Source organism: Gracilinanus agilis, chromosome 6 (genome assembly GCF_016433145.1).
Source record: "Gracilinanus agilis isolate LMUSP501 chromosome 6, AgileGrace, whole genome shotgun sequence".
NCBI lineage: Eukaryota > Metazoa > Chordata > Mammalia > Didelphimorphia > Didelphidae > Gracilinanus > Gracilinanus agilis.
Window position 1 is genome coordinate 101,063,949 of NC_058135.1, and position 20,834 is coordinate 101,084,782.

General features: G+C 35.6%; 1 protein-coding gene across 4 annotated transcripts in view; it reads left to right on the top strand.

The window, feature by feature from the left end:
• Nucleotides 1-20,834, top strand: part of SPOCK3 (SPARC (osteonectin), cwcv and kazal like domains proteoglycan 3) — a 634,362-nt gene that overhangs the window by 573,188 nt on the left and 40,340 nt on the right. The gene's annotated exons all lie outside the window — the stretch shown is intronic.

Genomic DNA, 20,834 nt, shown 5'->3' on the forward strand with positions numbered 1-20,834 from the left:
TTGTCCAAATTAAGTTCATTTAATGGAGCCCAATGTGTATGTCTGCATAGAAGTTATGTAAAAAGACCTGCCCAAAAGTCTTGTTTCAGACCTTTACTACCTATGTGACTCTGCCAAGTCATTTACCTTCCATCTGTGTACATTTCTCATATGTAAAAAGGGGATAGTAATAGTTATCTGCTGGGGTTATTGTGAGGATAAAAGGATACCATGTAGACATAAATGAGACAAAGCATATACAAATCTTAAAATGATATGTAAATATTAGCTTCTTTTCTTATAATATGATGTATTACAAATATTAATAGAAATACTAATAGCAATTACTAATACTGTATTATAATAAACAATTATGGATAACTGATTATTTATATTGTTATAAATTATTTATTATAATTTATTGTTGTTATCATTAAATATAGACAAGGAGGCAAAAGAGATCTTTCTAGATCATACTTCAAAATAATTTTTTTTAAAAAAATCAGTAAAGAAATAAAGAAAAATGGATTTTCTTTTAGCAACTTCTATTTTTTCTACATGATAAGTTTCTTCTTGGTGGATAGCATGGCATACTGAAAAGTACATAGGATTTTAGCTCAGAAGATCTTCAGATCCCAACTCTGTTCCTACTAGTTTTATGAAATGGGACAAGTTACATAACTTCCCTTAGCTTTAGTTTCAAATGTATACAGTGACCTGGCTAGATGAGATGCCATCTAAGGTCATTTTCTATTTTAAAAGTATGATTCTCTGAACTTCTAATCTCTTTGTCTTATTCAATAATATGTTTTAGGCATTATAAGTGAATTAGACTCTATTTAGGGACACTGTTGAAAGGAAAATTCTTTGGCCTTTATTATGACTAATCAGGCAGAGCTCAGGACAAAGATAATTAAAAGAGATTATATTAAGTATATAAAGGTAACTAAACATTGATAAGCAGAGCAATAAATGGCTTCAAGGTGAGGCAAGGTTTTGTTGATAACTTTCAGAAAGAGATCAAGACAATTCAGAGAGGTCACCATCAGTAAAAGAGAGTGGGACCTTTCTTCTCATTTGCTCCCCAGGGTGAAGAAATGACAGTTTGTATGTAGGGTACATGACAAAGAGTAAGTAATACAAAAAAAAAAAAACAAAAAACTGCAGGCTTGGTGTTGTCTTGTCCAACAGAATCTCTACCAAAACTAACTGACAAGTAGGGCTGAAAACAATGGGTCACTGAGCTTGTTGCATTTTCAGATTCTAATACCCTGAATGTATAGGTAAGAAACTAGAGGACAGCATCAAGATTCAAAATTATTTCAGTATTCTGTGATTCTAGGTTGAAATAAACAAGAAAAAAAAAGCTATTCAATTTAGCAATGATAATCTCCTCCAAATATGTTCTAAAAAATATGTTGAATAGATTAGTGATTCCTTGACTTAATAAGAATTCATGTTTTTAATAGTGCAAGAATATAATTAATCATGAACTTAAATTAATATGAGCTAATATTATATATCAGCCCTTAAAAACTGAAATACAATTTTAGCTGTAAAAAATAGTACCTAGCATATATCCCCACTGTATTTTACTTAAAAGAGGAAAGGAAAAGAAAAAATGACTTTCTGTCTTAGAATCAGTGCAAATTTTGTTTCGAAGGAAGAAGAGCAATAAAGTCTAAGGAACTGTGATTGAGTGACTTGCCCAAGGTCACCTATGTAAGAAGTGTCTGAAGCTAGATTTGAACCCAGATCCTTCTGACCTAGCCTTGGCACTCTATTCACTGAGCCACTAGCTGCCCCTGTATTCTACTTTGGGAATATCACAATAAGGAATTATTTTCCTCCCATTTTTGTGTAAGTATAATGACCTGCATATTACAGAGCAAGATGAGAGTCAAGGCTAACAGCAAAATGAGACGTGTAAGGAATTTTGGATAAAATAACATGTTCGCCAAACAAAAATATTTAAAAAGCAGGATGAAACCAAGGAGTCAACAAATGAGAGGGGAAAGAGACTGGGAGAATGGTATCTCAGATACCAAAGACAGTAAAGAGTATCCAGGAGTGAATGATTAGGAGTATTAAATACCTCCAAGAGATAAAAAAGGGATAAGCATTATTCCCTTTTGTTATCCTTGGAGACAAGATAAAGAGATATATACAAGATATAGGATTTGCTTTTGATTATATGGATCTGGAGATATTTGGCTTAGGGAGAAGTTTCTAGTAATTGCCCTAAAAGTCTTTGGCTTGATTATGTTCAAAAAAAATTTTTTTAAACCCTTGTACTTCGGTGTATTGTCTCATAGGTGGAAGATTGGTAAGGGTGGGCAATGGGGGTCAAGTGACTTGCCCAGGGTCACACAGCTGGGAAGTGGCTGAGGCCGGGTTTGAACCTAGGACCTCCTGTCTCTAGGCCCGACTCTCACTCCACTGAGCTACCCAGCTGCCCCTATGTTCAAATTTTTGTAACTATATCTTTTGTTATGAATAAAAATTTTTCTTGGGGACTTTATACTAAATTACAAATATTTATTAGTAAAGTGAAAGAAAGAAATGAGGTTTCTAGCCTTTCTAATTTAAAGTAAGTCCCCAGCAGAGGTTGAAAGTCATAGTTCCTGGATTTGGCGAGCCTGCTCCACATTCGCCAGGAATGGCTTACATGCATAAGCACCAGCTTGCCAGCAAAAGAGTTCCTTTGATAAGCCCCAAAAATGGCAGAGAGAAGGAGCCTGATTCTGGTGATGGCTTTTCAGACTCAGTCTATACACTCCCCAAAGATCCTCCATTGGCCAAAGTTTCACCTCAGTCCCCTTATGATGCATCACTGACTTCTGCTGGTCTGGAATCCCTCAAGCCATGCTGGCAAATTAAGACACATAACTCTGTGACATGTATAATATAAGACATCCGGATCTGAGGGTCTCCTAGATATTTAATTCACACACTTTTAGAAAAAGTACAGAAGTCAAGCTTGTTAAAATTTGCCTTGGATACAAAGTTGACAATGTGGCAAATACATTGTATGATATCATACAAAAAAGATTATAATAGACTACATGAATCAAATATGAATAAATTTCATAGAAATAAATGTGACATGCTATATCTAGCACAATTAGATTAGCACAGGCAACAGTTCTGTGGAGAAGGTCTGGATATTGTAGAGACCTGAGCCCAAATATGAAACAGCGACTACAAAAGCTAAGGCAATCTTTGGTAACTTTATGAGAAGATGAGAATCTGCATAAACTCTACTTTTTGCCAGATCAAATCTAAAAGTTTGAATTCATCTTGCATTCTACATTTTGGAAATACATTAAAAAGCTGGAATATATTCTAAAAGTCTTCAGTTAAGATAGAATGAGGACTAAAAAACTTTCCATCCATGGAAGAAGAGAAGGCAAGAAAAGTATCTTCAAATCTGAAGAGCTCTTAGCCTATGGAACAGGGATATGGATTGTTTTACTTTACCTCAGAGGGCAGAAGTAGGAGAAATTGTTGAGGCTTATAGAGATTTCAATCATGTCTTAATGTAAGGAAAAAAAATTAACATAATGACATGTCCAAAAATGCAATAGAATGTCCTTTTAAGAACTGGAGTCTCTTCTTGAATGTCTTCAAGCAGTATTCGGATGACCAACTTTTTCTTTTCTCTTTCTTTTTTAATCTTCTCTAAAGAGGAGATTATTTTTTCAGGTATGGATTGGATTAATCGTCTTTGAAATCCCTTCCTCCCAGCTATTCCTTCATTTGTCCATTAGACACAGATGCTTTTTGAAAAAAAGAAAAGTTTTAGTAGACTCAAAAATGCAGTGGAAGGAAGTATTAATTTGGAGAAGATGTCCTATAAGGTCAATTCCATTCAATTAAGCCATTATTGATTAAATACTTCTCATGTGAATGATACTATTCTATTTTAGTCATTACAGAAGTAAATATTGGTTAACACTAAGCTAAAGAAATGTCAGATTGTATTTTTTTTTTATCCTGGGACTCCATTCTAGGAGCATAGGGCCACACACAACCAGTAGGCAATGGGTCGCTCAGGGTCACCCAGCTGGAAAGTGTCTGAGCCAGGATTTGAACCTAGGACCTTTCGTCTCTAGGCCTGGCTCTCAATCCACTGAGCTAGCCCAGCTGCCCCTACTTTAGGTTGCAGTTTCTTTAGCAGATGTAGTTTTTACAGGGTGGGGTTGCTAGCCCCACGCCCAACCCTCCTCCTTTTTCATCCTGGCTAGGGACTGTCCTTAGCCCAGGAGTGTATTAATACAATGAGAATTATGTGAAGGACTATGGATACTTGAAGGAGGGAAAATTCATGTCTTGAAAGGCTTTGTAGAGAAGACACTGACTCTTCTTAAAAGATGAGAGACATTTTTATAACTCTAGACATGAGAAGGAAATAATTCCTTTTTGAGGAACCAGTATGAACAAAGTTACAAAACAGGAAAATCATAATAAATATTTGAGGAAAAATGGGTTATATATTTGGGTTTGTGCATAGAGTCCAACTCATTTTCAATTTCCTATCTTCCAGGCTAAACCTTCCGTCATCCTGATTGTCTTTTCTTGAACATGCTTCGGTTTGCTTATATCTGAAAAGTGTGATACTCAGAATGTATCACAGTACCCCAGAAGTTCTTTGACCAGGTTATAGTAGAATCTATCATGTCCATTATTTTAGACAGTGTTCCTTAAAGTAGCTTAATGTAATAGTAATTTGGTTTCCTTCTCATGGTGTTGATTAAAAAGTATCTTTAGATTTATCTCCTTTTAAATTGCCTCTTATTATATTGGGCCCACTATTCTAGGTTGTTGAAATCTATGGATTCTGACATTTTAATACAATATATTGATTTTCATTTCCAACTTTAGACCACCTAAAATTTTGGCTGACATGCCATTTGAGCTTTTGTATAAATACTTCATTAAAATAACCCACAATAGCATAGGGTCAAGATTAGCTGTTTGATGCAGGTATGCTGTCATGGTATCATTAATGAAGGATCATCACTGAAGCTAGTTACTTGACTTATTCCCACTCTGCTTGTCTAGTCTACTCCTCTCAACTGGTCCCCAGAAATAGCACAAGGGACTTTTTCAAATATTTTACTAAAATCTATATTACAGCATGTCCATTATCTACTAGCTTGGTCACCTGTTAAAAAAATAAAAACTTAATTTGACATATGCTTTTCTTTAACCTCTCTAAAGGGTAAAAATCTCCAAACCAAAAATAGGACAATGACACTTTTACATTGTTAACAAAAAAAAAGATTAAAGGGAAATAAAAATATTATATTTCAGTTTTCTTTTCTCTATAATATACCATATCAACAAAAAATTTAAACTATGAATAAAGAATTATTCATTTTAGTGTGTATTTACACATATTTCCCTTTCCTCTCCCTACCCATTTTCTGATATTTTCAGTCTAACTCACGAAGACAGTAGAGAATACAGAAATTATGTGAGCATATAATTTTCCTAATAAAAGATAGTTCTCAAGAGTTCAACTGTTATTATTGTATGACATTTTTCATTCATTTTCCCTAAGCCATACAGCAATCAGTGCCAAAGTTAATTTAAATCTAGATGTTTTCTTTTACGAGGTTGATAAAGATGATTTTCTGATCAGCTTGCTCAATTAAAGACTGGAGAGAAGAAATATTACATAATTTAGAGAAGAGTTCTCTTCCAATACTGTCTCTACTACATATTGGTTGTGAGACCCTGGGCAACTCACTTAAAATGTCAGTGCTTTTAGGAATAGCATGTTATTATAAACTGCAGGAAAAAAAAAAAGGGTACTGACCTGGATTGATATGGAAAGTTTCTTCACCCAGGAATTTTCCCTTTGATAGAAATCACAAAAGATATGACAATGGACAAAGAAAACATCTCTCTGAGACTCTATCAGATAGGATTCCTACATCCAATAGGAAGCTATAGTAACTTACTTCTGGGGTCCCATTCAACATTATAGTGTGTGATTCTATTAATGGAATAATCAATTATTAAAGGATGGCATAGATTGTAAAGAATAAAGGATAAATAAAAAAAAAGTAATCACAGATAAAGAACTTATCTCTGTCGCCAGATGAAGGTGGATCTTTGTACTTCCATTGCAAAGAGTATAAAAATTTCCTTTTGACCATTTCTGCCTCAGTGTGTTGAATTAGTGATTATGTGAAAAAAGATCTCCTGAAAGGGTCATTTCTTTGTCACACTCAAAAAAAACAGAGGAGGTTCTATGTTTTTATTATTTTCTCCATCTGAACATAGCAACAATGACAGAAGACCCTAGGGATTAAGAAGTTATCCTTATCCAGATTCTGGAAAGACAATTTCTAGGGCAGAGCCTTCAGGAGCCAGAGAGAATATTTTCTGGACCCCATGTCTCTGTACTTGGAGTGGCATGACTAGTCCTACAGAGACCGTAACATACATGTACTCTGAACTATATGGTATGAGTTGTAGAACTCCAGCTTTCTGGAGAAGTATTAAAATTCCAGAACTCTAGACTCTAAGGAGATTAAGGGAGAGTTCCAGGTCAGCATCAAGTTCAAGATTGCCTGAGAATCACCTCCACATTATAGAGTTCTGAAGAGTTTAGAGGAGCTGGTGCAGGAACGTTATCTATGGGGAGAATAAAGACCTTGATTTATGCATAGGTTTAACTTAAAAAGGGGTCCATTTCACAGCACCAACCATCCCTCCTTTTTGGGAGAGTTCATACTATGTGTTTTTATAGGTAAATAAGGTACAGTAGGGCATCCTGTAATGTTAGAGAGGGTCATTTGTCTACCAATATCAGATTGATTTTTTTCTTCTAAGAGACATAGAAAAGTTAAGGTGTCACTGTAAGCTTAGAAGACAGGAAATTGTACTACTTTTTAGAGGAAACTGAATCATTCATGTAGTTTTCACATTTTCTGTGAGGTAGAATAAAAACTGTTCAATACATGCACTGTTCCCTCAAACATGTCCCATTTTATCCATGTTCATAGTGGCCTCATCATGAACCAAGAGTCAGATTACCAAGATATGTTGGAGTAACAGGAGCCAGAAAGAGTGATTCTTGAGGATTGGCCTTATTCTAAATCTAGTCTGAAGAAGCCTAGAGTTTAATGTACTGGGCTATGAGTTAAACTATCATTTTTTTCTTCTAACTAATTATTCTTTTTTACTATTTGGTGTATTGCTACAAATTCTGATTTATATTCTTAAGTGAATTTATGTATGGGGGAAATCTTCACTTTTAATCTAGGTAATTAATTTTCAATATTTGATATTTTAATGTCTGTCTATCTGGAACTTTTAATTCATTGTTGCAGGGAACTCCAAGTGAGAAAACTCACTCTTACCAATATAGATTGGCAACAAAAGTTTTAGAGAGGTGCCTGTTACTAACAAGTCATCTCTTGTAATTTGCCCAGAGCCTTATAGCTAGGAGGTGTCAGAGATCAGTGAGACCAGCCTTTTCTGCTTCTGTGAATGGTTTTTTAGCTATTGTACCATTACTTTCTTAAGGAACAATTACAAAATATGAATCCTGAAAGTCATTTGAAATATTGAATATAAATGACCTTCTGTCAAAAGGCCTTTCTATGAATGTGATTTCTCTTCTTGAAGAAGAGGTGGAATAGTATTTGTCATTCCTTTTTTCCTCTCATGTGTAATTCCTAAATGCCTGCTAGACATCTATAATGATTTGTTAGATTGCATTTCAAAACGTAGCAATGCTCAATATGGAATTGATTGTCTTTTCCCTTAAACTTTTTCTGCACTTCTCTATTTCTCTTTAAGGAACCTTTAACCTTGGAGGTAACAGGTCATAGAGGTTGAGGGATTTAAGGAATCCAGGATTTTTTTCTAAAAAATATGGGTTCAAATCATGACTTAGATGCCTTTTTACCTGAGGATATTTTGAAAAATCATTTAAAGTTTCTGGGTGTTAGTTTCTTCATTTGTCCCCCTTCATACTCTATGAGGTCTCAAGCTCAAAATGATTTTCACTATTTTTTTCCTTCTTCTTCATTACCAATTAATTGCTGAATCTTCTTGTTCATTTCTCCTCTCCATCATCTTTCAAACATGTCCCTTTCTCTATTTATAAACTGTCACTTTGTTCAGGTTCTCAACATTTTTATAATATACTACTGTAGCAGGCCCTTGTTTGGCCTCTCTGCTTCCTACCCCTCCCTGTTCCACTACATTTTCAACTAAGCTTTCTCGGCCCAACATTTACAGATTGCCACAAATATGACTGTCAAGGTACTCTCCTGGTCTTATCTTAAATTGTTTCTCTTTATGGTGTCTTCTAATCAGTCTATTCCCCATACTCAATATGTTCTATCTCCTGCCTCCACATCTTTGAAAAGTCTATGCTACATTCTAAGACTGTGTTGTATCCTTAGCCCTGCCTCTCAGTACCTGTATCTTTCTTTGATATATACATTGTGTATCAGTTCAGCAAAGTCTTCATTGATATCCTTTTTTTTTTTAGCATTCTCTATTGCCCCTCCATTACCTTGTGATTAATTATCTATGTACATCTTGAGCCATCTCCAGTAGAACGTAAATTCCATAAGATGGTTTATTTTTGTCTTTGTAACCTATGCACAGTGCCTGACACATGATAATTATTTAATAAATGATTGTTGATTTAAATTTAATTCAAAGAAGAGAAACCCAGTCCATCAGTTTTTCAAATATGTACATGTCTCTAAGGCAACTCCATCTAACAAATCCACTTATTCAAGTAAGATTATGGCAAAACATTCAGAGTCCTCTCTTCTCCTCAGGTAACACTTTTCCCCACTCTGAATCTTCTTTCCTTTTCTCCCTGCTCCCTGCTTGTCACCCACCCATGACAACCTTGCAGGATAACCATTTCTGTACATCCATTATACAAACTGAAGAGGGAGGAGGAAAGTGAAAAAAAAAATCAGTACCTGCCGCTATGATATTAGAACGGTATGCTTCCGGATATTTAGTATTGGCTCTACTATAGTCACTGGCAGCCTGGATCTCTCAGCACCTGGAACAGCCAGATGTGGTTTCAGCAGAAAGAGGGGGAAACATGGCAATGAAGAGAAAAATTATGTAGGAATATATTTGTTCATATTTTCAAAACAATATTGAAGTAGGAGATAGAAATAAAGAACAGGGAGAATAAAAATATATGTATTAATTCATTTTCAAGAATCTGAGATTGAGTTAGTTGGGCTGCTCTATTCACCTTTGCAGATTAAATCCTTTCTAAAATCTGTCATGGTGAGAAACATTTCACTGCTTTGTGTTAGACTACCTGATGACAGGGATTTCTGGACTTAACAAGGCTAGTCCCTAGAATACTATTAAAGTTTGTTACTTACTGATATTGTATTTGTAGCCTTTCATGCTTGTTGTATGTAGGACTGTACAAACCTCCGAGTTAAGAAAACCCAGAATCACTTGCATACAATGGAGAGATGCTAAAGAAAGACTCTAGTGGGGAACTGTCTTTGTCTATGTGTTTAAGTGATTATAATTGCACAAAGGCATTCCTTTATGTGGTAACTGTAATACCTCTGTGACATCTCCTCTGTAATTTAGCTGAACAACTTTAACATCATTTCTGTGATTTATGTTTTAATCATCTTAATGAAGGTTCAGCAGTTACACAAGCCCAGTAGTAAATGCTTTGATATTAGAGGACCACTTTTGTGAAAGTTCATCAAATAAGATGACTATAAGCTCAGAGAAAAGCAATTCAATTCAACAACCTATCTGTGTTGAAGTCGCAGTAAGGCATTAAGAATAGAAAGCTAAAAATGAGACAGTGTCTACCTTCATGAAGCACTGTTCTCAGGGAATACAGTGTGAATATTCAAGGCCTCATGAATTCCCTCCCCCCTCTCTTCCCCTCCCTTTATGAATTGCCCACCCCACTGCCCACCTTGGTTTATCCCTTCTAACTTTATCTGTAGGGTAAGATAGAATTTGATATCCCAATGGACCTCACTACTCTTCACCGGATTAATTCCTCTGAGAATAAGTATTTCCTATTAAAGCTCTCTTCCTCTCCTTCTTATAATAGTATTCATCCCCTCCCCTTTCCATTCCCTCTTTGTGTGGTATAGATTATCCTATTTTTCTCATTCCTTCAAGTTTCTCTTGCTGCCATCTTTTATTCCCCACCACACAATTTTCCTCTCACATCATCCAGACCATTTAGTACTCCAACCTCTCTGTAGTGCAAAAGGGTACATATTAGCCAAGCAAAGCCTTACTGCAGAGTTTCTGACAGTTGAAATAGGGTTTAGAATTCTGAGGTGAGTCAATTGACCCTGGGGACTCCATGAGAGTAGAAGGGTCAACTGAGCTCTGTTCTTTAGACTGAAACCTGGCCTATATTCTGCAGCTTTTCTCGTAAAATTGGTTAGCTTAACTATTTCCTTGTGATCTCCCTAACCTCCCTCATTCCCAATCATCATTTTCCCTTCCTAAATTTCTTGGGGTTTTGAAAGGAGGGTGGATCTTGGGGTTAGCTTTCAAACTTGGTAGGCATAGTTTCCCTGTAGTCAAATAGGGCTTACCCTTGTTACAAATTATCTCTTGAATCATTGTATCCAACTTTCCTAATCGTATAGGCTACAAAACCCTTTGGGGGTGATTTAGGCAGGTCCTATTTCAGTCTCACCTTCCTATCTCCCTCCCCCACCTGAAGCTTTCCCTAGACGGCTGTTAGAGTTACCTTGTACCCCTCCATCCCTTCCAATCAATCCTAAAAATCAATGAACCCTGTTTGTCATTTAATCAAACCTTTGACTAGTTCATTAGTTGATTGATAAGAGAGAGGGAGAAGGGGAGAAAGGAATAATATTGTCTCTGGGCCGTGAAGGGAATTGGAGGTGTCCATTTTGGAGGAAGAACAATCTCAATACTTCCTCTGAACTCTTCCTTTGTGAACCTGAGAAACTGACTAGCAGCCCTCTAGTCAGTTTCAAGTCATTCTTGGCTGGCCCCAACCTTTGTCTGTAGATGTGCCCTTCCTGCTTAAAGGGCTCAATCTGTTTCCCTTTAGTGTCTCTGTCTCAAACCTGTGTCCCAGTCTGTGTCTCTTAGGCTGTAGCTGTCTGTCCTTGCAACTCTTTATACTTCTTTGTTTATATTCTCTAAACTCAGGCATTCCCTTACTTCTACCACCACAATCTACCACCTTCACAATTGTATCATCGTTATCTATTTACTGCCTTATCCCCTATTGCAACCTTACCTTGCCTTAATCTCCCTATTATCTCTATCCTATTCCCATATACAACCACCTTATTACCCTCTAGCTTATTTCCCTTATTACATCCCTGCCTAAATTCCCTTATTACATCACCCTATGACTAATTCTTCTAAATACTATAATAGTGAATACAATTTTTTTAAATTACACATAATATTTATCCATATAGGAATACAAATAATGTGAGCTTATTGAAGCCCTTAAAGAAGCAAATATAAAAATAAGAGTTTTCTTTCTTTTCCCTTTTTCTTATTTATCTTTTCATGTTTCTCTTGGTTTTTGGATATTAAACTTTCCATTTAGTCCTGGTCTTTCCTGTGCAAATACCTGGAAATCTTCTATCTTATTGAATGTCCATACTTTCCCCTGGAAGTATATAGTCAGTTTTGATGGGTAGGTGATCCTTGGTAGTAGACCCAATTCTCTTGCATTTCTGAATACCATGTTCCAAGCCTTGAGGTCTTATAGTGTGGAGGCTGCCAGATCCTGTGTAATCCTTATTGGTATTCCTTGATATCTGAATTGTCTCTTTCTGGCTTCTTGTAATATTTTCTCCTTAACTTGGAAGCTTTTTGAATTCCTGGGGGTTGTCTTCTGAGGATTTAGTGTAGAGGGTGTTCTATGGGTTCTTTCAATGTCTATTTTGCCCTCTTTTTCAAGGACATCAGTGCAGTTTTCTTGGATAATTTCTTGTAGTATGATATCTAGATTTCTATTTGTCTCTGATTTTTCTGGAAGACCAATAATTCTCAAGTTGTCTCTTCTAGACCTATTTTCTTGATCTGTCATCTTCTCATTGAGATATTTCATGTTTCCTTCTATTTTGTCAGTCTTTTAACTTTGATTTATTAATTCTTTCTGTCTTGTGAGATCATTGGCTTCTACTTGCCCAATTCTAGCCTTTAAAGACTGGTTTTTGGCTATAATCGTTTGGTTTTCCTTTTCTGTCTGGTCTATCCGGCTCTTCATGGCTTCCAGCTGGTCATTTCTGGTCTTCAATTTGCTTATCATTTCATTTGATTTCTGAACCTCAATTTCCAATTGTGAAATTCTGCCTTTTAAACTATTATTTTCTTTTTAAAGTATTTCCTACTTTTCTTACCAGATCTCTTCCATCTTTCTCTTGATTTCAGATTTGAACTCTTCAAGAACTTGTGACCAATTTTCATTTTGGGGAGAAGGTTTGGCTATCTGTAATTATTTGCCCTCCTCTGCTTTCTGGATTTTTTCTGTGCAAAAGTTATCAAGTGTTAGAGCTTTTTTCTTGGTCTTTTTGGTGGTTATTGGGCCTTGTTTGTCATCATTATGCTGGCTTTTCTTTCTCAGCCAGAAGTCTGAGTGAGGCAGGCAGGCTCTCTGTGTATAGAGCTAAGAAGTTTTTGCCTGAAGCTACTTTGAGAATCTTCTGGCTTCCACTGTCTGCTAGACCTCTGCTGTCCATAGCCCCTCTCAGCTTCACTCCTGTGCCCAACATATGTGCTCTCCAGCCTCCTGGGTTCTCTAGTCTAGCTGTTCTCAGGGTCAAGCCCCTGGCTGTCCTAGTGAGCTACCCATATCCTGGAAACTGGCCCACACTTGCTCCTCTGCCTGAGGTTCTCCCCTGAGTCTCACCTCACTGAGCTACTTCTATTGTCTGCTGCCTCTCACTGCTCCACTCCCATGCCCAAGATCTGAGTTCTACATCCTCCTGGGGTCTCAAGTCTTGCTGCTCTTAGGGGCAAGCTCCTGGTGGTCCCAGTTAGCTGCCAAAAATCTAGATTTCATGTGCCCCCCCTCCCCATATCTAACTCTAGTATACAGCCTCTGACTCTGGTGATGTGGGTGGGGTGGGGGAGGATTGATCAGCTCGTGTTTTGATGGAGTTATTTCCCCTTGCTTATAGCACAGAAATGCCCAAATTCCATGTACCTTTAATACTGTGCCGTATTATGGGGTTCTTTCTTTCATCTGGATTTGTTTTTTTTTTATCCTTTGGAGGTATGCTGGTGGTCGATGGGGAGGAGAGTTAAGATCCCTGCTTCTACTATGCAGCCATCTTAACCCTGAAGTCCAGCGTGAATATTCAAAAGAAAATCAATAGTAATTATATTTTTATTATTGATAATATAAAGTATTTTATTTTTCTAGAGAGGTTATAATAATCTGAGGTATCAAAAAGTGCTTATGGAGGACCACTTATATAAAGGCATGGGAGTTGGAAATATGATGTTGTGATATTTCAAAAGGGAAAAAGTTATTTACAAAATAATATCCCCAATCCTATGAACCAGTCTCCTTGCACAAATGAAAATAAATTGTTTATGAGTTGGCTAAGGGATTTAGAACATGGCATTTAGAACTTGAAGGATCTTAGAGATGAATCATCAATCCGCCTCTCATTTTGTAAATCAAGGCACTGAAACCCAAAGTCACTTAGTAAGTACAGGTGGAATTTAGGCTTTCTGGTTCCCTCTCCAATATTCTTTCCATTATGATATGATGTTTATCTGAGAAGAAAAAAATGGATTATTCAACTAGAGTGGGAATAAAGCTATTTTTCTTTAATAATATGTTTTATAATTTAGGCTATCTGGACACTATCCAGGTCACTTTGTCTTCAGAGTACTAAAATATATGCATTTCCAAAGCCTCCAGGCAAATCACTGAAGGATAGTAGTTACAATCTCAGTGTTGCCCCCTTCCCCAGACCAGTTTTGTGAGATGCAATCTACTGATTTATTAGAAAATGTGAAAATCTGAAGAACCTCAATTGGTGACTCAGTTACCTACTCAGTCTAATGAATTGATGAGATTGTGAACACCAGATACAAACACTACCCCTATCAAATAGGAATCATTTAGGACAAGGATCAGCACTGTATAGATTACTGAGACCAATTTGGACCAACATAGAGTCAATCCTTCTTCAAAGCAGTCAACCTCTGTAGCTATTCAGCATATTTTAGTATTAGAAGATTTTAATATTATGCATATTGATGATCCAGATAACTAAAAAATGGTTAAATAATATTTGATAAAGTGCTTTTGACTTGGAATCATCAGAAAAACTTGAATTCAAATCCTTTCTCAGCCAATTACCAGATGTGAAACCCTAGTTAAGTCACTTTGTTTCCTTTCATTCTCTTCAAAGTGAAGCGAGAGATTGGGCTTAATGGCTTCCAAGCTTTCTTTTAGCTCCAAATCACTGATCCTCTGATGTATATACTCTGTTCCAAATCTGGAAAGTAACATTTTAGAAATAATGATTACTATGAGACATTTCAGCATTTAGATAATTAAGCTTTTAGTTGTCTGGAATATACATTTATCCAGAAAAGATATTTTTTCTTCAAGGACACCAGACCTTTAAAGTATGATTCTGCTATTCTGAGTACATTTTTTAGCACTTTACAAGCATCTATGTCTTTTGAAGCATATGACTTGAGTTACTGACCTTAACTATATAATGCATTTATCTTACAAGTGTATAAATGTTCCTATTTGTGCAGGGCTGTAAGCTTGGTAAGATAAACTTCATATGCTGAGAAATATGTTTTATTTTTAAGGTGACACTGAATTTTCATAACTTTCTCCTTTCATTTTAATATAACTCCTTATAGTGGAAATGTATGCCTCACATTTCATCAGAACTTATGTGTGCCAAATTCTGATATCTACCCTGGAAATATTATGTTTTATTGATTTGTGCAATGATAATCTCTTAGGTTCCTTCTAGCTCCAAGAGTCTCTGCTTCTGTAATGTCACAGATGAATTAATACATGTCCAGAAGCTTAAAAGACATCAGTGTTTAGCTATTTATTAAAATTGTATGCTGAATTTTGTGACAATATTTCCATAGCCCCAAATGTGGTATAGTTGTGAAATGTCAATCTCTCACTTTCTAAAAATACATCAAATCTCTAATATGAGGATTTGTATCTACAACAATTCTTTCTCAAGCACCCTAAGAATAGTTAAGGAATTTATCTGTACACATACAGGGGGTGAGTACCCTTAGGTATCAACACACAACAGACAGAGATTTCTAAAAGAAACAGTAGAGAAAAGGAAGTGATTGAAGAAATTCATGTAAGCATAAGATCTGCTGATCTTAGCATAAAAGGAGATGCCAACTCAGGTGATCTCTATGCCCCTTTCATATCTTCCTGATGTAAATAATAAGCACTTATAAATGAGTATTGATTGTGTAGCATTATAAGAAGCCCTCAATATCTAAGTAATATAAGTCTTTTCCATGTTTGATAGCACAGAATGCTTTGTGTTCTCTCCCAATTGTTTTGGGTTCCTGTAAATACCTGACCATGTTCTTTTGTGTGGCAAATGATAGGTGTCCTCACAAGTAGCTGATCAGACTTTTCTCAGTTCTAGCTAACATTTGCCCTGAAAGATTATTTCTTTTAGACTTAGGGGCATATTGGAGCTCAAGAAGGACCTAATAAACAGAATATACAAATATAGTTAAAATGGAGTAATTGTCCCAACAACACTTTCGTAACTGCCATTTTGAGGAAAAAAGTATTTAGCAGATATTCAACTACAAGTTTCCTTTTACTTTTCTGCTATTTTTTTCCTTTATATGAGGGTCATCAGTGAAATAGTTTGTTCTAGCTAATGGCTGTAGTTATAAAATACAAGATGACAAAGTCTCTAACTAGGTCTCTATAAAAGAAAGCGTATAATCATAGTTATTTGCTGGAAATTGATTGACAAACCACACAAGTTATAACTGTACTTTGATTTGTTTTCTATTATTTTAATCTCAGTCTTTTAACTTGTGATTGAAAGAACAGAAACATTCTGTTCATTTGGTTAATACAGTTGCAATATAACATTAGCATTTAAAAAAAATTTCTAAGCACAGCAATGACCAACATATATTATTAGACTAGTATGATTTTCATTGGAGGGGGTATTGTTCTAATCTTTCTTCATCTAAAAAAGCTCCTGGGATTCCAGAATTGTTTGCAACAGTTTCTGATTAAACTAAAGATAGAATAGCTAAGATCTACTTTTTTTTTTACTCCTCAAATGCTGTCTTCAGACAAAGTCACCGTTTCTTGCAGAGTAATTGGCAGGATAGCGCAAGCCCCCAGGGTAAACAAATATATTCTAATATCTCACCAAGATACTGTACACTTTGTGACATGCTGTCTTCCTGCAGAGAAGAAGATTGAATGTGATATCCTACTGCTTAATAACAATGTTCCCTTCTAATACAATTAAGAACCTTCTAGGTATAGCAGAAAATTTGCTCTTTTAAAGGCATAATTCCTAAATTTGGTAGACAGCTATTATTATTCTGTTCTTTCAGTCTACAAAAGGAAAGATCCAGATCATTGTCTCTTTAACCTTATTATTAAGACATCTGGCTTTTCCTTCTTTCTTTTGATAGATGATACTATTGTAACAGTAATTTTCTTTCATTAATAAAGTTTAAATATGCATATTAGCATCAATGCAGTATTGCTTTTTAACTGAAAATTATATTTTTCATTCTTAGAGAAATTATTCATTTTTATAATTGGCAATATAAATATCTTTCATTGTTTTTCAAAGATAAAAGTAAGGATAATGATGCTCTGGACAGTGAAGATGAATGGAAATAACCCTAGATTTGTGAACAAAGAGACCCAGGTTGTTCAGTTGTCTCAGTGTTTCAACTAATCTTCTAGCTTCAAAAATCCTATTACATTAAATTTTTATGATAAGGTAGATTGTCTCAGATTTTCTGTCTCTATCTGTTATTGATCAATTCAAAGTTTTAGTTACCCAAGCAAGTGATACCATGCATGCCATTTACTTCTGTCATTTGAATATAAGGAAATAATTGGAATATTACAGAGATGAAGAACAAGTACCTGGGGAGTCAGCTATTCCCTTACGTGTGGTAGAAGCTAGAGAGAAGGGTGGTTGATTATTTTACTATTTGAAAAGAAGTATTTTTTATTTTGAAATTCTTCTGTTCTGCTTATATACTACAGTTACATAGGAATTAGTAGAATTTCTTTCATAATGTAGGGAAATGTCTTGTCCCAAAAGACTGAGACCAGCCATGCAAAAGAAAAAAAAAAGAAAAGGATGTGAAGCAATTTACCTGAGACTATATTGAAGCACCATTATGACAAAAGCAGGAGTCAAAAGCAGGTCAAACCATTGGCTACATATGTCAAACTTAGGCTATTAGGTCAGCATGAATCATTACTGCTTCCAAAGGGATTTTTTTTTCAAATACAATTAGAACAAAGAACACCTATTAAATACATACTGATTTATATAATACATCTGATTTTAATGTATATAAGCATATGATTACATACATAAATCAATGAAAGCAGGGGATATCAATAGGTTATACAGGTTCTACAGGTTCCTAGGCTACTCAATTAGCACTATAATAGTGGCAGGTCCTACAAATAATATATAGTCATGATCTCTACAAATAATCACAATAACTAATATCAACAAGTGAGACTTTTGGGCAAAAACAAATAGCCCATTACACATAAAACCTGGATACCATGTATTATAAGAAAAACACAAGAGTAGGCAGAGCCAGGATGGTGGCATATTAGCAGGAGCCTTCTGAATCTCCTTCCAACCTATCATTATAAAAGACTTTCAAAAGGACAAAAATTAAAAAAAAACAAACTAATAAAGAGGCTTTCCCACTGTACTCATCATTGAAGGTAGGCAGTATTTGGGGATTCCCATGCTATAAGGGGGTGAAACTATATTAATCAAAGTGCAAGTTAATGACCCCTTCCTCACACCACCTACTGCACCAGAGTCACAGTGAGGGCCTTGGAGGCAGACAGAGAACACCAGAGACTTACCCCTTAAGGGCAGTACAAGGCCTTGGCAGTGAGACTTGAGACTCAAGGCTGAAGAGCACAGAGCCTGGGGAGCAGAGGACAGAGCCTGGGCAGAAACAAGACTGGCCAGAGCTGAGGCAAGAGGAGATGGAAAGATAGTCTCGGGGCAAACTGATTTAAAGCATGCTCTACACAAAGAACATCACAGATCTACCTATACTCACTCAGGCTTCGAACTGGAAGGCAAAGCCCTGTGAGTTAGAAGCTAAGGCAGCAATGACCACCAACATGCAAGAACCCAGTCCACCACTAGTGCCAAATGGAATAAGCAATAGCAAAAAAATAATAAATAAAGAAATAAAATATAAAAAACTCTTGACCCTGGATAATTTCTATGGAGAAAAACAGAAAATTATAGAATCAGAGCAGAGAATGACCAACAAGCAAGCACATCCAAACTTTCCAAAATAAAAAATAAAAAAGGAAATTGGTCACAAGCTCTTGAGGAACTCAAAAAGGTGGTCAAGGACTAAGTAAGAAAGATAGAAGAAAATGGGAAAAAGAAATGAAAGTAATTTGGAAAGAAAATAACATTTTAAAAGACAGCATTTTCCTCATGGAAAAAGTAGCACAGAAATCAAGTGAAGTAATAAGCAAATTGGAGAACAGAACTGACCTGATGAAGCCATGAAAAGCAGGCTTGACCAAATTGAAAAGGAAATCAAAAGATAATAACTGAAAATAAGTCTTTACAGACTAGAATTTGGCAAGTTGAAGTTAATAATCTAATGAGACAAAAAGAATTAAATCAAAATCAAAAGAATGAAAAAATAGAAGGAAACATGAAATATCTCATAGAAAACTGATATGGAAATTTGATCTAGGAGAGATGATTTGAGAATTATTGGTCTATCTGAAAGCCTGGAACAAAAAAAAATCCTTGACATCTTATTACAAGAAATTATCCAAGAAAACTGCCTTGATATTATTGAACAAGAGGGCAAAATAGATATTAAACGAATCCTTAGATTACCCACTTCATTAAAATCCCCCAAAGAAAACCCCCAAGAATGTTATAGCCTAATTCAAGAGTTTCCAAATCAATGAGAAAATACTCCAAGAAGCAAGAAAGAGACAATTCAGATATCAAGGGACCCCAGTCAGGATTACACAGGATATGGCAGCCTCCACACTAAAGGACCACAAGACTTGGAATATGATTTTCAGGAAAGCAAGAGAAATTGGGTCTACAACCAAGAATCACCTACCCATTAAAACTGACTATATATGTTCAGGGGAAAGTATGGGCATGTAATAAAATAGAAGATTTCCAAGTATTCCTAAAGAAAAAAACAAGAACTAAATGGGGAATTTGATGTTCAAATACAAAATTCAAGAGAACCATAAAAAGATAAAAAAGAAAGAGGGAATAAAAAATTAAAGGGCTTCAGTAAAGTCAAATTGATTATATTCCTATATGAAAAAATCAATCTGTAACTCTTAAAAATGTTTTCATTATCATAGTTGCTAGAAGAAATATTAATAGGCAGAGTTTGTGGTATTAAGCTGTTTAAGATGATATGCAAAAAAAAATTGGAGGTGGGACAGAAAAGAAGATGGTATTAACAGAAACTTGAAGGAAGAAAAATATAGGATAAATTATACCACATAAAGAAGTGCATGGTGGGGGGAGAATACTATAATAAGAAAGGGAGGAAAAGAGTGGTAATAGGTAATACTTAAAACTTACTCTCAGAGGAATCAGTACTGAGAGGGAAGAGCAGCCAGATTTTTGGGGGTATAGAATTCTATCTTACCCTTCTGGAAAGTTGAGATGGAAAAACTAAGGGCAGGGAGTGGGACAGGGAGTATTAAAAAGAAAGGAAAGGCTGGGAGGGACAATTAATAGACCTTAAAGAGAAATAAGATGGGAATAAGAAGGGAGGGGGAAGGAAGGAAGGTAAAATAAGGGTGGGGAAAAGGGGGACTGATTAAAAGCAAGACACTGGCATAGAAGGAAATGGGGAAAGAATAAAGGGCAGGACTAAGAGAGGTAATCAAAATAATGGGGAATGCACAGGCAGTAATCATAACTCTGAATGTGAATGGGATGAACTCATCCATAAAAAAAGCAGATAACTGAATGGATTAAAAACCAAAATCCTTCCATATATCATCTACAAGAAACACACATGAGGCAGGTATATACACACAGGGTAAAGTTAAGAGATTGGAGCAGAATTTATTGGGCATCAACTGAGAAAAAGTAGGAAGGAGTCACAATCATGTTAACTGACAAAGCCAAAGTAAAAAGAGATCTGATTAAATGAGATAGGGAAGGTAATTACATCCTGATAAAATGCAGTATAGATAATGAAGAAATATCAGCACTCAACATGTATGCACCAAATGGTATAGCATTCAGATTTTTAAAGGAGAAACTATTAGAGCTTAAGGAACAAATAGTTTGTAAAACTATACTAGTTGATGAGCTGAACCTTCCTCTATCAGATCTAGATAAACCTAATCAAAAAATAAATGAGAAAGAAGTAGGAGATGTGAATGAAATGTTAGAAAAATTAGAGTTAATAGCTATGTGGAGAAAAAGGAATATGGATAAAAAGGAATATGACTTTTCAGCAGCTCATGGTAGTTTTACAAAGATTGACCAAGTGCTAGGGCATAAAAACATTGCAAACAAATGCAGAAAAAGCAGAAATAATAAATGCAACTTATTCAGATCAAAATGCAA